We start from the raw sequence: 16,131 nt of genomic DNA, 5'->3' as shown, positions 1-16,131 counted from the left end.
CACACACACACACACACACACATTAGTGGGTATTGCCTACCTATGATGTTCTGCATCTCATGTTTGAAAGAGTCTCTTTGTTTGCACCAGTTAGCTTTGCTATGGTCCAGTCACATTCTCTTGCAGCATGTTTCAGGCACACCTCACAAGGCTCAGCCCTACTAACCTGACTCTCTGACTTCAGGCTCTCCTCAGCAGAGCCAACTGGATGCAGCAGCAGGATCCTGTCTTTACTTGTCTCTTTGTACTGCCAGAGTGAGGCAGAAGGTGAGCAGCCTGGCAGCCAGAGCCAAAATCCTGCACATCATGGGGCTTGAACATTTAGAAACAACAGTTCTGTATGGAGAATGAGACCACAGTCAGAGTAGCCTGTACAGGCCCTGGCAGAGCCATTGCTCTCAAATGGAGACAAAGCTTGAGACCTGTGGCTTCTGCTTTCCGGTGGCTTTGCACCATTGGCTATGTGTCTTGTCCCCTAAATTCCCACTGGCCTAGATTTAACTTTCTCTTATTTTAGTTTCAGGCCATTTCTTTTGGTAATGGTGTCCCAAGCTGCCTGAAATAATTCTCGCCCTTCTTTTATGCGGCTCTGTCTCGCATATTTATGGGAAGTTATCATATTCTCACAGGCCTCGGTTCTCTGGGTTGTACATATTATGTCCCTTTAACCTCCCTTTATAGGTCAAGCCTTCTAATTCCTTTAATCATTTTTATTGCCTTCCTTTGTGTTCAGCCTCCTTCTTTGCCTTCTTTTAAGATCAATAAGGCCAAACTTCACAATGTGTTTCAAGAATGACCCAAATAGGGGGCAGTCAGGGACCCCTGCTATGGACTCTCTGCTTCTTTCCCCCTAATGATGCTCCTGTGAGACCTCCTTGCTACCTTGACCTCCACTGTTCCCTTGTAATCACCCTGAGCTTGTTCCTTGCACGGGGTGGTGGGGGATGCTTTTTTTCTTAGTGGCCCAGTCCTCAGGCTTGGGAAAAGGCACAGGAGATGCCGAGGGCTTGGAAATGAAGGCTCAGAGGATTCTGGATAGAAGGAGGAAGCGAATGCCTAGGATACGCCAGGCACCATTCGAGACAGAGTTCAGTGAGTTATTGCCCCTCCTTTCAGTTAAGGAAGCCACTGCTTGAATAGATAAATAACTTTCTCCAGAACAGATATCTCATAAATGGCACAGGAGGGATTCGAACACAGACTGTGAGATGACCCCCAAAATATCTTTCCTTTCCACTCTCTGCAGCCTTCTTTGAGGTAGGAGGAGAGTCTTTTGGCAGTAGCAGCTGAGCTCCACACAGTGGGCAGGTGAAGGGGTTCATGCTTTCCTCCTCCCCGTAGAGCCCAGATCCAGGGAACCAGTAGCTTTCTTCTTCCATGGCCTGATCTGGAAAATAATTTCCCATGCTTTGATCCAAACACTTCTCCCTTTAGCCTGTCTGAACTCAGCTTATTTCCTGGCTTGTGAGTTGTGGGGCTGTGTACCCACTAATCCCATCAGTGGCCTGAAGAGGTATGTTTAGGCTTACTGTGTGAATGCGCCCTGCTCCTGAGCACCAGAGAGCTTCAATTGTAAGCGTGATCCCACCTGATACAGTGCCCCAACCTTTTCTTATCCCCTCTCCATTAGGGAATAAAATGTGGTCACTTTCCTGTGAAGCACGCATGTGTGGTTGGTTTCATGGTAACAAAGTCCCCCATCCTCTCTCTTTATGTGCGAGCGATGTAGTGGCACGGGGGCCAGGATTTGATGGCTGAGCCATTAAATAAAGCAGAATGGCCAGGTTTCAGTGGCAATGGTTTGATTAGCTAGCTATCTTTGTTGCCTCTCAGTTGGGGCAGGGTGGCATCTACCACGGTTCTGTGGTCTTCTGTCCTACCCTGGCATAAATACCAAAGAATCCTTGTCAGAAAACGCCAGGGAAGGACTTGGTTTGCCCACAGGAGCTGTGACAGCATCCATGATGCTCTGCAGGAGGCCAGAGAGTGGCCAGCCCACCAGCCCACCAGCCCTGGGAAAGGATTCCCAAGCTTTGCTTCTCACAATCACCCTCCTTCACACCAGGGTACCAATTGCAGTCATTGTACATATCTTTGCAATGGACACTGGAGGCATAGAGCAGAATGAGAGATGGAGCTATGTCCAAAGGGTGGACCCAAAAGCCTTGGGCAGCAGTGCTGGAGAGAGAAATGGCTTTTGAGAAAGACGTAGTTAGTGGTTGAGTTTAAGAATTGGCCGAATAAACCAGAAGGCTGTTCCTTCTGGTTCTGGGGAAGGACAAGGAAATGAATCTGGAGAGGAAGCCGGACCACATCTCATGTGTGCCACAGCAGGGAACCTGAACCTTATTTTGGAATAACAGTCATCTAGCTACTAAAGAGGGGCTCCCAGGAAAGAGGGTGCCTCAGCAATTTGTATGCTAGATGAATCAGCCAATGGTAAAATGGAGGTCACATTTGAGGGGAATGGAACTTTTTAAACAGAAAACAATTAAGAAGCTTTTGGTATAACCCATCAATCCACCCACCCACACATCCACCCACTGATAGCTTCAATAAACGTCTGTTGTGTGAGCCATAACATGTGTTGGGAACTTCCTTGGTCACAGAAATATGTAAGAAAGCCTCGGACCTCCAATGCTGACAGAGAAGAGGTGAAGAAGCCGTGGAGTGGGTGGAGGAAGGGAGAGGAGATGGATGGAGGGTCCTCTGGCTCTTGCAATAGCCATTGTGTTGACAGGAAGGTCAGCCCCCGTTGGATGGTCCTGAGTCTGGGTCAGGAGGGGCTTCCTTCTTGTCTTTAATACCCCCATGGGATATGGGTGCTAAGGAGAAGCAGTGTGCTTATGAGGCCAACAAGGTGGCCAGGATCTTCCCTGTCTCTGTCCCAGTACTCTCATGCCCTTCTGTAATCTCTGGCGCTGCCCCTGGCTGCTGGAATGGCTCTCCACTGAGGCGGTCACCGAGCGGGGCACCATGGGTGAGTGTAGCTGTGATGACTGCCACAGCTTCCCATGAATGTTTCAACAAGACAGCGACAGGCTGTTGATGGAGAGGTCTGGAGCAGGAGGCAGTTTCTGGGGCTGTGAGAGAGTTGGGCATCATCCGTCAGAGGAAGCTTGAGAACAGCCTGAAGGAGTGGGGAACAAACAGTGGCTGCAAGCCAAGCCACCTCGCCACCTCCACTCTTCGTGTACTGTGACCTCCTGGGTTCCTTCCCCCTCCTTCCAGTCTCAGGAGCCCTCATCTATAAAATGAAATCAGACCAGATCAGTGGCCCAAACTTATGTCTAGTGGTTAAATGTTTTGTTCAAATAAAAATCACAGGAGGAATTCTCAGCTCTAAAAAGTTGAGTGTCTCGAGGGAAAGGCAGAGAACATGGGACTTGCTGCCTGGGCTCCACTGTCTACCTTACCTCTCTGCTCCTTGCTGTGGCTAATGGGGCTTTGGGTACCAGAGGTGGGGCCGACATCTTAGGCCACGGGCATCTGTGGATGTGGGAGCAGGCGCGGCCTCCTACTGTTCCACCCGCCAAAGCCTTTAGCACTCCCATCCTTCCAGAGTCTAATTAAAACCCCAGTCCTTTAATTTGTTTCCTTTGAAACAGAAGAGAGAGAAGGGCCATAAAACACCGCAGCCTGTGACTTGTCTCCATTAGTTCCTGCAGTTCTGGCTCCTTCCCGGTTTCCAACCTCCGGCTTCATCATGGGAGCTCCATTATTGCCTTTTCCCCTTCAGAGCCTTTACGAAGATATTTAAAAATAATATTCAGAGCCCCAGCTGAAGCCAGGCCTGATGCCTTCTCATTCAGGTTAAGGCCGATGTGTCTGATGGTCACACTCCAAAAGAAAGGACCTCAAGGTATTCCAGGACTCCCTCTGGGATCCCCGAGGCTCAAGAATGTGAGCCAGGTTCTCACTCATAAGCCAGGCTAGTTCCTAGCTGTGTGCATTGCTTCTGGCTTCCCCTCCCTGCTGTGGGTGAGGTGTTGTATGTGGGCCAAGGGCTGTCAGCAACTTCTAGCAGGTATGTACACTTTCTGACGTTGTCATCTACAAAGTTCACATTTCCAGAGCTGAGTGACAGAGTTATGAAAAAAAGATCTCATAATATTTTAAGCGAGTGTTTGGTTTTGGGTAACCCTGCATTCGTAGCTATCTTCGGCTGCATGTGGCCATGGACCTCAGGTTGGGCATACCTTTGAAAGCCAAAATGCCCCTGATTTATGGCTCCTCATGGAGCCATTCTGCCATCTTCACTGTGGCGCCAATCTGTCTCCCACACAGTTCTGGCCTCGCCTCTGGCCTATGTCACCTGGTTCTCTTTTTGAAAGGCTTTCTGTGGCTTGCTGAGAGACTTTTTAGAAGATGGACATCGGACCCAGGTTCTGGGGAGAGTCTCTGTAATCCCCGGAGGAGTCTGGGAGAAACTTCTTTGCATGCCTAAGCATCTGCTCTTCAGTAGCAAGGGCGCTCTAGGCCGTGCTTGTTAGAACGTTCACTTAAGCAGGAGAGACAGAGGTCAGTCTGTGGGATCGGGTCACCCAGCCTGGAAAGCCATCACTGGCAGGGGGGTGGGGACACCTAGGCTGTCACTGCCTTGTTAGCTTGGCGGAAGCTCTGAGTTGAACTGAAGCAAGCTGCAGGAGGTTGACACCCTCATGACCCAGGTGAGCTGCAGTGTCATTAGCAGGGTAAACTGTGTGTATACTGAACAGCTTTGCAAGAGCATGGCAGGTTGGCGAGTGGAGCCAGCACATGAGCTCCATGGGTCTAGCATTTGGAGGTAACAGGATCAACATAGATTCCAAAGGCCTTATGCCACTCACAGAGATCTTTTCTGGGGGTCAGAAGAAGCAGAGCCCAGGACACACACAAGCCTCTCCTGAGGGAATAGGGGGCCTTTTCTCTTACAATGATCTCCCTACCTAGTGGAGAGATCCGGGTTAGGTTATCTGTCTTGGTGCAATGGGGCAGGGGCAAGGGAGTGCCTCAGACTTGTCTTAGAAGTGACAATAGAGCTAACTAGCACTAATTGACTGTTGATGCTGCAGGCTAATGAACCCTGGGAGTGCAGAGAGAATGGAAGAAGCTCTGCAGGCGCCAAGGCTGAGCACATCTGTGCCAAAGCTTGTCTGCCCCAGTCCCACAGAACCGGGGGTGGCAGGGGGTGGGGTGGGGGAGTCTAGAGTGTTGAGCTGAAAAGAAGACCTCAGCTAAAGAGCTCCAGTCCACTTCAGTTTACAGGGTGAGGAAACTGAGGCCCAGGAAGGATGGAAGTGTGCTTCTTTAATACACAAAGATGACTGATGTTGTAGTCAAGGTCGATGGTGCAGGTCAGGAAGGCCAATGTCTGGCTGGTGTGTGGTGACCTACGTGAAGGCCCATCTTGGCTTGACATTTTTAGGACCTAGTGACAGTTATTCTAGTGTGTTTGAGTAAAGGTAGCCAGAAAGGAACTGCTCTCCTGTGCCTGGACTCTCAGGGATAAGCTGCTCAGGAGAGGTGGAGCCTGCTGACCTTTTTGAGCAAGATTGTTGTGGAGAGAAATGTCCAGGGAGAATCAGTGGTGGAGGAAGGAGCCTTAAAGCTGACATTGCACGAGGCTCAAGGTCAGCCTGTGGAGGTTGGAGAGGTGACTTGGAGCCTGTGTCTGCCGTGGAGAACAGGAACAGTCTGGGAACAGTGGGCGTTAACGCAGGTGGAGACAGTGGCTTCCAGATGTGTGTTTTGGGAGAGAACAGAGGTGGCTCAATACTGGGAAAGACTTGGAGGAAGATCTAGGGGATATCAGGATCTGGTTACGGTAAGGGTGGCAGGAAAGGGTAGGCAAGGGAAAGCAGGGGCTGAGGACAACTCCCATCCCACAGTGCCAGTCCAGGTTCTGCTCTTTGTACCATCTTGCCACTCGCCTGCCCCACTCCTCACTGTCAGAAGCCTTTAGACAGCTTGAGGCCCAGCTCTGTTGCTTTAAAGACCACAGAAGGAGGAAGACCTGTGGTAAGATGGTCCCACATCTAGCGCCCTGAGGTCAGATTCTCACACACTGTCATACCCCATCAAAGTCCCCTTCTCTTTTAAACTCCTTCCCTTTGCCTCCCCAATTACCCCACCCACCCAGAGCCATCTTGCCTTGTGGTTTAACATAGATCAAGCAGCCAGTCTGCTGTTGGAGAAAGGATTGTTAGAGCCATGGGGTAGCTGTGTTGATTGTGGGAACCGTGATGGACAGCCCGAGATAGCATCTCATTCCTGATCATGACGCCTGTAGCCAATGCGTGTGGGATAGGGAAGTAGACTTTTAACATTTGCACAGCAGAGCCATGGCACACTCAAGTGCACAGTCCCTGTGTGTTGGGTCTCTACACACTCTCTGGGTATGGTTTATGTTGGTCCTGTGTATGGGTTTGAGGTTCTCTATCTTTTCTGAGAAGGGCTGGTCCAAAATGGTCTCCGGGGAGGGTCTCAGCTCTTCCCTGCCCCTTCTTACACTTGCCTCCACCTCTCCCCCGACTCCCTCTTGTCTAAAGCCATAGTATCTCTCTTTCATGTTTCAGAAAATAGGGATGAGGTGGGGTGGGGTGGTTTGGCTCTGCATGGTCCTCCATGAACTGTAGTATAAGTCCATAAGTTAAGTTGATCCCACTCCCTGCCATACAAAATCAGAGGCAGTCAGCTCTAGAAAGACTGCCTGCCTGTGGAGCAACCCCAGTCCCCTACTGGTCCTCACACCTTAGATTTCCTGTTGCCATGACACTATCACAAGACCAGCTGCTTCAGTCCATTACAGCTGCGTGTGGCCCTCTCTGACCAGGGTACCTAAGGCAGATTAGCCACCAGATCCTGTGAGTATGGAAAGGAAACATGGGAAGTCCCAGCACACAAATTCATTATCTCCTTTTATCCCTCCAAGTCCTACCTAGGATGTGTTTATAAGCTGAGAAAATGGGGTGTGGAGAGGCAGCACAGCTAGGGGCTTTTATAAATCGTGTTGGCCAATAGGACTTTCTGTCATGGTGGAAATGTCTGCTTCAGGCAGTATTGGCCTCCACACAGCAGTGAATGCAGAGGGCACAGCCTAGCTGACTTTTTAACTGTATTTTTGACTTTAAAAAGTCAGCTGTGCCTAGTGGCCACCTCCATGGCCAGGACACTTAATTCCTAGCAGTCAAATCTATATTTCAAGCCAAACCTTCCAAATCAAAGCCTGGTTTTTCCAGTCTTCCCTCTGCTCCTCAGGAAGGCTGTGGAATGTTAGAAAGAGAGGTAGGTGGGTTGGCTCAAGCGGATGAGAATTCAGAGAGTCAAGTCAGAGGTGATGATGTGTAGGACCCAGTGTCCCATCTCAAATTCTGGTCTTTATTAGCTAGTTTGCAAGTACTCTATCATGTCTGATACCTTCTCTCTCTACCATCAGCCCAGGCTGAGGGGTGAGGGGGTGGAGGAGGAGAGAGAAGGGGTGCCTAGATTGGTGACCACCTATAAATCCTTGTATGTTTCCCTTGGAGTGTTTTCCCTAAACACTTCAAACCCTCTGAAATATTGTTATTATAGACTTCCTGTAGACTTGGAACATATCTCCCATTATTGTCAGTATTTCAGTGATGTCTGTGTCCTGCCTCCTTCTGCAGGTGAATGATGGCATGTCCTATTTCCTATTCCTGGTGGGGATGGGCTGCGATGGTATAAAAGATTGTTCATGTAACACCAGAGTCTGGAATGACGTTCGGAAAGCTGTAGGACTTTGATAAAAGGCTGTTTAATAACCGAGCGGCCGGAGTTAGAATCTCACAGTCTCTGATCACGTTTCAGAGTTTCTGCCCACACTAGGCCTGTAGCCAAGGGCAAAACGCAAAGCTGCCTGAGACCCAATTTGTTCATCTGTCAAGTGTGAGACTGTACTTTTGCGTTCTCACGAGGACTGAGTGAGATAACGGCTGTAGACATCTTTGCACGGTCATGGATGCTCGTTACATGATAGTGCTTCCTACATCCTTTCTCCTGATGTGCAATTGGCTTAGTCTTCTCTGGACTGTGGTCCTCTAAGTCTGGGTAGGGTGTTATACCATTGATGCACTCCACTATGCTCACACAGCATCCTGAATATAGCAGATTCCTGGGAGTGTTTTAGATTTATTGTTTGCTGGATACCTCTGGCCCCAGCTCAGGAGATACAGTGGAATGAGGCATGACCCAGGGCCACTAGGAAGCATTTGTGGCTGCCCGAGCTTGGCGTAGTCATGACCTTTAGCTCATGCGAGAAGTCTGTTGGTAATTTTTAGACAATCTCACTGCTTTCCCCAGGGGGAATCCAAGTTCTTGAGATTGCAGAGCTGTCCTGTTTCATCTTTCAGCTGGAAGAGAAGCCTCTTTGGTCTACGTATTCACTATGCTAGGGCAATGCATAGTATGGGACAGGTGTGCAGTAATAGGGCAGGTGTGTAGTATGGGGCAGTAATAGGGCAGATGTATGGTATGGGGCAGGTGTGTGATATAGGGCAGATGTGTGGTATATGGCAGGTGTGGTGTGGGGCAGGTGTGTGGTGTGGGGCAGGTGTGTGGTGTGGGGCAGGTGTGTGGTGTGGAGCACGTGTGTGGTGTGGGGCAGGTGCATGGTGTGGGGCAGGTGTGTGGTGTGTGGTAGGATATTTTGGATAGAAGTATGTTCACAGATGAGAATATGAAGCAAGATTTTAGAACAGGAATCTGTAGCTCTGATTTGGTAAAGGACCAAAGAGTAGAAATTTTAGATCTATGGATTCTACTGTGTCCATGGTGCCTGCTCACTTCAACCATAGGTAACATGCAGACTGCCCAGCAGGACTGTGTTACAGCAGAGAGTAACCACACCTTTTAAAGCCGTCCTGACACCACTGTTGAAGAGATCTTCTTTTCCCCGTTGTATTATGTATCCTGGCATTCTTGTGACGATCATTTGACTATCGAGCTCAGACTCCCAATTCTATACTATTGATCTACTTGTTAGCCAAATAGTTTTGTCACTATGGTTTTGAAGTTAGTTTTTAAATAAAAAAGTGAAATTATCCAACATCTGTCTTTTTCTTTTTTGCTTATTCAGGGTCCCTTTCAATTCTACATAAATTAGAAAATTATATTTTTCATTTCCACTTTTTAAAAAATATTTATTTTTAATTTTATGTATGTGAGTACACTGTAGCTGTACAGATGGTTGTGAGCCTTCATGTGGCTTTTGGGAATTGAATTTTAGGACCTCTGCTCACTCCAGTTGGCCCCACTCACTCTGGTCTACTCTGCTCGCTAGTCCCTGCTTGCTCCGGCCCAAAGATTTATTTATTATTTACATAAGTACACTGTAGCTGATTTCAGACACCAGAAGAGGGGGTCAGATTTTGTTACAGGTGATTGCAAGCCACCATATGGTTGCTGGGATTTGAACTCAGGACCTTTGGAAGAGCAATCAGTGCCCTTACCCGCTGAGCTATCTCTCACCAGTCCCATTTCTATTTTTTAAATGGCAGGTTTTATGTACGTGTGTGTGTGTGTGTGTGTGTGTGTGTGTGTGTGTGTGCGCGCGCTCATATATGTGTGTTTGAGGTGACAGGCTGATGTTCCGTGTCTTCCTCTCCACTATATCTTTTGAGATAGATTCTCATTGAACCTGGAGCTCACTAATTTGTTCAGAGTTTCTCACACCCTAGGGATCTTTCTGTCCCTCCCTCCCATGCTCTGGCATTATAGGTGCATGGGGCTGTCACTGAGTTTTTACTTGGGTGATGGGGATCTGAACTCATGTCCTCAAACCTTCATGGCACTCACTGTATGACTGAGCCATTTTCTCAGCCCCATCATTGGGACTTCAGTCTGGTCTGTGTTGAGTCAGTTTAGGGAGTATTGTTGTTAACAACATCAATTCTTCTGAGCAAAGAGCCTGAGATTTCTCTCAGTTCAGTCAGGTTGTGTTTGTTTGTTTGAGACAGAATCCCACTCTGTAGCCCAAGGTTGCCTCTGCCTCGTGATAGTCCTCTTGCCCTGACTTACAAGTGCCAGTATTATAGACATGAGCTTCACCTTCACCTTTTAACCAGGTCTGTATTTCCTCTCAGCACTGTTTGCACGTGTAGAGTATGTTTTACTTTTTGGTTTAATTCCTTTTGGATAGTTTATTCTTTTTAATGCTATTATAAGTGGTCATGCTTTCTTAATTTTCATCTTAGATCATTCATTGACAGTACCTAAAAATCCACTGTGTGTGTGTGTGATATCCTACAGCTTTGCTGAATTTGCTTCTTAGCACTCAATATATATAAAATGATTATTACTGTGTTAGTTGATGTGTCCGTGGCTCTTCTTGCTGTGACTGAATACCTGAGGAAAGCAGCTAAAGGGCCTCCTTTGGTTTAGGGTTTGTGAGGTTCGTCTTCCAGGAGGCGAAGGTGTGATAGGCAGAGCCCGAGGCAGGTGGCTCCATTTTTTTCTCCATTCAGGAAGAAATGGCATGGAAGCTGGTACTCAATGGGCTTCACCCTGCCCTTTTTATTCACTCTGGAATCCCAGCTCACAGCATGATGCTACCCATGTTCAGGGTGGACCCTCCTTCCTCAATGAAACCTCTCTAGAAACTCTGTCACAGACTTGCCCAGGGGTGTGTCTCCTAAGTGGTTGTGAGTCTAGTCAAGTCACAGTGAATGTGAAAGGTGACTCTCAGCTTTTAGTTACTGTAACAAATCCTTAAACAATCACGAAGAGGACAGATTTGCCTGGGTTTATAATGTGAGGGGTGTCAGCCTTTGGATCTGACAGACGCATTATTTTGCAGGCACACCCTTTCCAGGCACATCCTTGGTGAACAGAAGCCTTCCCAGCAGGCACCAGCTCATCAAATCCCTCTGCCTTCCAAAAGCCCCAAACCGAGGACTATCCACTTAGCCCACAGGTCTTTGGAGTGCATTGCAGATCAAACACACTAGCGAATTCTTAGATTTTTTTTTTTTTGCCTAAAGCAAGGTCACCAAAGCAAAAGTCAAGAGCCTTCCCATTAACTTAAAACCTCCGTGTAGCAAAAACCATTATCCAGGAAGTATAAAGAAAACCTACAGAATGGAAGAAAATATTTGCAGCCGTATATTAGATAAAGCTTTGAGAATCTGAATATGTAAAGAGCCCACAAAACTCAACTACAGAAAGCTAAGCGCTCCAATTTTAACAGGATGTTGATTTGAATAGACATTTCTCTAAGTAAGATAGCCAAATGGCCAAGGAGCACCCGAGAAAATGTTCAGTTTCATTGATCCTTAAGGAAATGCAAATCAAATCTGTAACAAGATAACCACTTTATGCTCACCAGGACGATTGCCTAGCAAGAGTAAAGACTAAAATTAAAAATAAGCAGCAAAATAGCAGGTGTTAGGAGCGGCGTGCAGAAGCAGGGATTTTATTCTTTTGCTGGTGGGAAGGGAAAGTGGTGTAGCCACTGTGAAAAGTGGCTCGCTAACTCCTCCGAAAGCTAAACACGTAATTACCAGATGGGCCAGCAACTAGTTCCTTAGTCTCTAGGAGAAGCAAAACCAGCTGTCCATACAGAAAGTTATACAAGCATTCAACATGGCATTATCCAGAACAGGCAAAGCATGGGGAAACCCCAAATGTCAGTCACCAGATGAATGCAAGAGCAGCTGCAGTCGACCCAGAGACTGGAGGGTTATTTAGGTATAAGAGGGAGTAAAGGCACAGATGGAAGCTAGAACTCTGGTGAACCGCAAAAACACATTACAGAAGGGAAACCACAGAGGTGTATATTCTGTGCGATGCCTTTGTGTGAATCATACAGAATAGGTAAGTCCTAGAGAGAGAAAGCAGGTTAGTGGTTGCTAGGGGTGGCGGGCGGGGGCATAGAGAGTGATCGCTTAAAGGGCATTGGGAGTTCTTCTGAGATGGATGGAGGTTTTGAAGCTAGAGTGGAGGTGGTAGCCACGCAGTGTGGTGTCCATGCACTCTGTGCTGCCAAATCTACATGGAAATGTAAACATGCAGAATTACATTACAAAAACTAAATAAATAATGTTTCAATCAAAACAAAATCAGGTCAGTGAGATAACTCAGCAGGAAAGGGCTGCCAAACCCGGTCACCTGAATTTCATCCTGGGACTCATGTGGCAGTAGAGAATTGACTGCTGAGACTTCACATTCATGTCCGTCACGCCATGGTGTGACACTCCCCTCCCCTTGTCATGTACAAAAAGAAATCAATCAATACATCAATCAATCAATCAATCAACCAATCAGAGGATGACTATCAGGAAAGAGCTTGCTATGACAGTATGAAGGTCTGAGTCCAGCACATGAATAAAAGAGCTGGGTGTAGTGATGTTCACCTGTAAACCTAGCCCTGAGAACGTGGTGGAGATAGGCTGATCCCTGGAGCTCACTGGCCAGCCAGGCTAGCTGAATCCATGATCTCCAAGGTCAGTGAAAGACTCAGTCTCAAAAGATTAAATAGGGTAGGGAGGGATTGAGGAAATGCCTGATATCAACCTCAAGCCTCCACATGCATGCACACGTACAAATGCAAGCACAATACACATGCATGCACACATACATGTGCATGCACACATGCAAATGCATGCATACATGTGCACATACCCACATGGACACATGCATATATCACATATACAGCACCCTTACAGCACATATGGGTCCCATATACAGCACATTAGTGATTTGGCCCCTGTCCTGTAGTTTCTTTCTTCCTTCCTTCCTTCCTTCCTTCCTTCCTTCCTTCCTTCCTTCCTTCCTTCCTTCCTTTCTTTTTTCTTTCTTTCTTTCTTTCTTTCTTTCTTTCTTTCTTTCTTTCTTTCTTTCTTTCTTTCTTNTCTTTCTTTCTTTCTTTCTTTCTTTCTTTCTTTCTTTCTTTCTTTCTTTCTTCCTTCCTTCCTTCCTTCCTTCCTTCCTTCCTTCCTTTCTTTCTCTTTCTCTCTTTCTCTCTCCCTCTCTCTCTCTTTCTCTCTTTCTTTTTTCTTTTTTTCTTTTTTTACTTTTCTTTCACAACAGTGTTTTTCAAGCCACAAGCCAAGACCTGTTAGTATCTAAAGACCTAAATTAGTTTAGGGTCACAACCAGCAATTTTAGAAAAGTGAGGGAAAGTAGGATAGAGCACACAAGTACAGTCTTAGGCAGTATGGTGTTTGTGGGGATTTTACATATACCTACAGGAATTGGCACCTTGGTTAACAGTATGACACATACCACTGTATATGGGTCATGGCCCTTGCAAACTTGAAAGGCACTTTATATGTAGTGACCTGTTTTTGGCAAGGATTAAACTCAGTGCCAAAGCCTAAAGTCAAGCTACATTTCTCACTTAGTATTCAGTGGAGGTCTCCAGTTTTACTGGAGCACCCCAGGCTTCTATTTGCCTTTCATCGTTGCCACCGTGAGGTCTGAGGACATCCTCACAATCCCAGAGCACTCCTTCCCAGTGTCCAGCTTTCTTTAAGTTTCCCCTAGTCCCATTAACCGTCATGACAAGTTTACTTGGTATCTGCTCAGGGGAGACACAGAGCCTCTTCCACGGTGAGTGCAGGAGTCTTGTTGTCTGTCATGTAATTCAGAAAGCACCAAGAATTCTAGGCCAAGGAGTCCAATACATGGCCCATGAGTCACATGTGGACCATGATTAGAATAAACAGAGCCCACCACAAAATCATAAACTCACTGAAAACATTGAGATTTTTTTGTCTGTATTATTTGTAACCTGATTATGTGGTTGGTTCTAGAATATGAACTTTTAAAATGACAATACCACATAGCATTGTAACACAAGATAGATGTATGTATGCATGCATGCATATATGAATGTATGCTCTTACAACCTGCAGGACACTCCTGTTGATTGACCTTGGGTTCTGCAGAGATGTTTTGGTAATGTTTCTATTGCCAGTTATACCCTCTGGCTGCCCCATGTAGAAGCAATGTCCTTTCTGGCCATCATTTGGTCCAGGTTCTTATTTCCTGGCTCAATGGGCCTCACATTGTACCCAGCACTCTTAATCTTGGCTCCCGTACTTCTTGCATCACTATTGGTTAGCTGTCTTGCATGGGCTTGAGTGGGGATACATACCTGTGGGTGTAGATGCAGAGGGTCAGGGACCCTCTTTTCAGGCTTGCCTGCCCTTGGTCCATGCCTTTCTGCAGGCCTGGAGACCTCACATGGAGCTTGTAGAGAAGCCACAGAGGGGAACGTGCTAAGACTGTTGCACCATTGATGTGTGGTATGTAAAGTGTGGTCCATCCCCCAAAAGGCATGTGGTTGATTCCCATCTCACAGACTGATCAACCTGCTATGGCCCTCGTCACACAGGACACATAGGCTACCCTTTGCATGCAGTGTCAGAGAGCCTGAGAAGTTGTGTCTGGAGGTGGCAGTAGCCCCCACTTCCTGGGTCCGCATCAGCCCCGCCAGTCTCCTGATTTCAGGTCTCTTTCTGTAGGCACATGCTGCTAGGTGGCCCTGTCTCCTCTCAGTACTGTCCTTATTGATATCACCATTTTGTACCGAGCGTTGACATCTGCATCACAGTGCTGTCATCTGACAGTGATGGGTCTCATGAAAGGAATCTGCATCTACTGATCTGCCCTGACTCTGGCAAAGATCCTAGAGCACCTGTGTGCTCCCGGGACAGCCTTGCAGAGCCTTTTGTCTTTTTCAGCACTGAGCCACCAGGCTGCGGTGAGCTGCCAGGAGAGTGCTCTCAGAGGGGTCCTGCAGAGTGAGGTCCATTTGCAGAAACCTAAAGACAGGGAAGGGAAGGGGGTAGGGATGAGAGGAGATCTTAGGGAATGATGGAAGGACCCTTGGTACATGAGCTAGATTTCATGTCCTGGGAGCCAGAACTGCAAGGAAGGTCTGAACCTGCCATCTTTTGCCTGAGATCCACTGCCCTCACCAGCAGTCTGCAGGCAGACATTCTACTGGAGAGCAAGCTAGAGGAAGTACCTGCCACTGTGGCTGATTCCGCTAGGATCTTTGTCCCCGGGAGGATCCATACTGTTTTCTTTCTCAGTGGGACCTTGTGGCTCTCTCACTGAGAGCCTTCTTTTGGTGGCAGGCTGGCGAGTGTTAAGTGAGGGTGTCCCAGAGGCCTGGCTTCCGGTGTGTAGCCAATTCAGTTATCTTTGACAGAGTAAAAATCCATCCCAAAATGTCATGGCTTCACAACAGTCGTCTATGCTTTGGTTGGCCAATCTTTCGTGTGTTGAAGTTTGGTGGGGAAGGCTCTAGGGACATCCAGGCTGCATCCATGGAGCACCAGTTAGGGGTGGTTGGAAGAACTTCTTCAAGACAGCTCATTTGTATGGTGACGGGCTGGAGTCTGCTGGAACCAGGGCCTGCGACATTCTCCATGTGGCTTGGTGGCAGGTTCTAGGCTGAGCTGGAGAAACTCAAATGTCCCATCAGAATTGGGCCTCCCCTCTTAGGATTGAGCTAGCAGAAGCCATGTAGAATCATCTAGATCAGGGATGTCCAGCCTTATTCCTTTTATATATAATTAATTGATTTTATTATTATGTGTGTATGTGTGTGTGTGTGTGTGTTGGTGTGTACATGTGCATCACATGCATGTGGAAACCAGAGGACCAACTCAGGTGTAATCCTTAGGGACACCATCCATCTCCTTTGAAGCATTGTCTCTCACTGGTCGAGAGCTCACCGGCTAAGCTAGGCTGACTGGTTAGTGAGCCCCAGATCTGTGTCTACTTCCCTACCGTTGACATTGTAAGCAAATGCCACATGTGCAGCATTTTTATATGGCTCTGGGAATCTGAACTCAGGACCTCATGTTTGTGAGGGAAGCCCTTTATCGATTGAATTATCTCCTCAGTCCAATATGTCCAACCTTTTGACATTACAACATCTACAAATCTCATGCTTGAGCATTGCAGGTTACAAAATACATCATAGAATGCTTTAAGTTAGCTCAAGATTTTTTTTATTTGGCAACATTTCTAGCTCTATTATAGATTTAAAAGGACGAGCCACAGGCCCAACTTATTAGTGACCAGTGCAGACCATAAGGCACACCATAAGAAGATCACAAGGCTGGGAGATGACATTGTGTATATTTGGAGAAAATACAGCCAATGCAGAAGAAA

General features: G+C 47.3%; 1 protein-coding gene across 1 annotated transcript in view; it reads left to right on the top strand.

Moving 5' to 3' along the window:
* Grik4 (glutamate ionotropic receptor kainate type subunit 4) overlaps positions 1–16,131 on the top strand; it is a 301,102-nt gene that overhangs the window by 38,363 nt on the left and 246,608 nt on the right. The gene's annotated exons all lie outside the window — the stretch shown is intronic.

The sequence above is a fragment of the Mus caroli genome, chromosome 9 (assembly GCF_900094665.2).
Source record: "Mus caroli chromosome 9, CAROLI_EIJ_v1.1, whole genome shotgun sequence".
Classification (NCBI taxonomy): Eukaryota; Metazoa; Chordata; class Mammalia; order Rodentia; family Muridae; genus Mus; species Mus caroli.
This window is presented reverse-complemented; position numbering and strand designations above follow the sequence as displayed.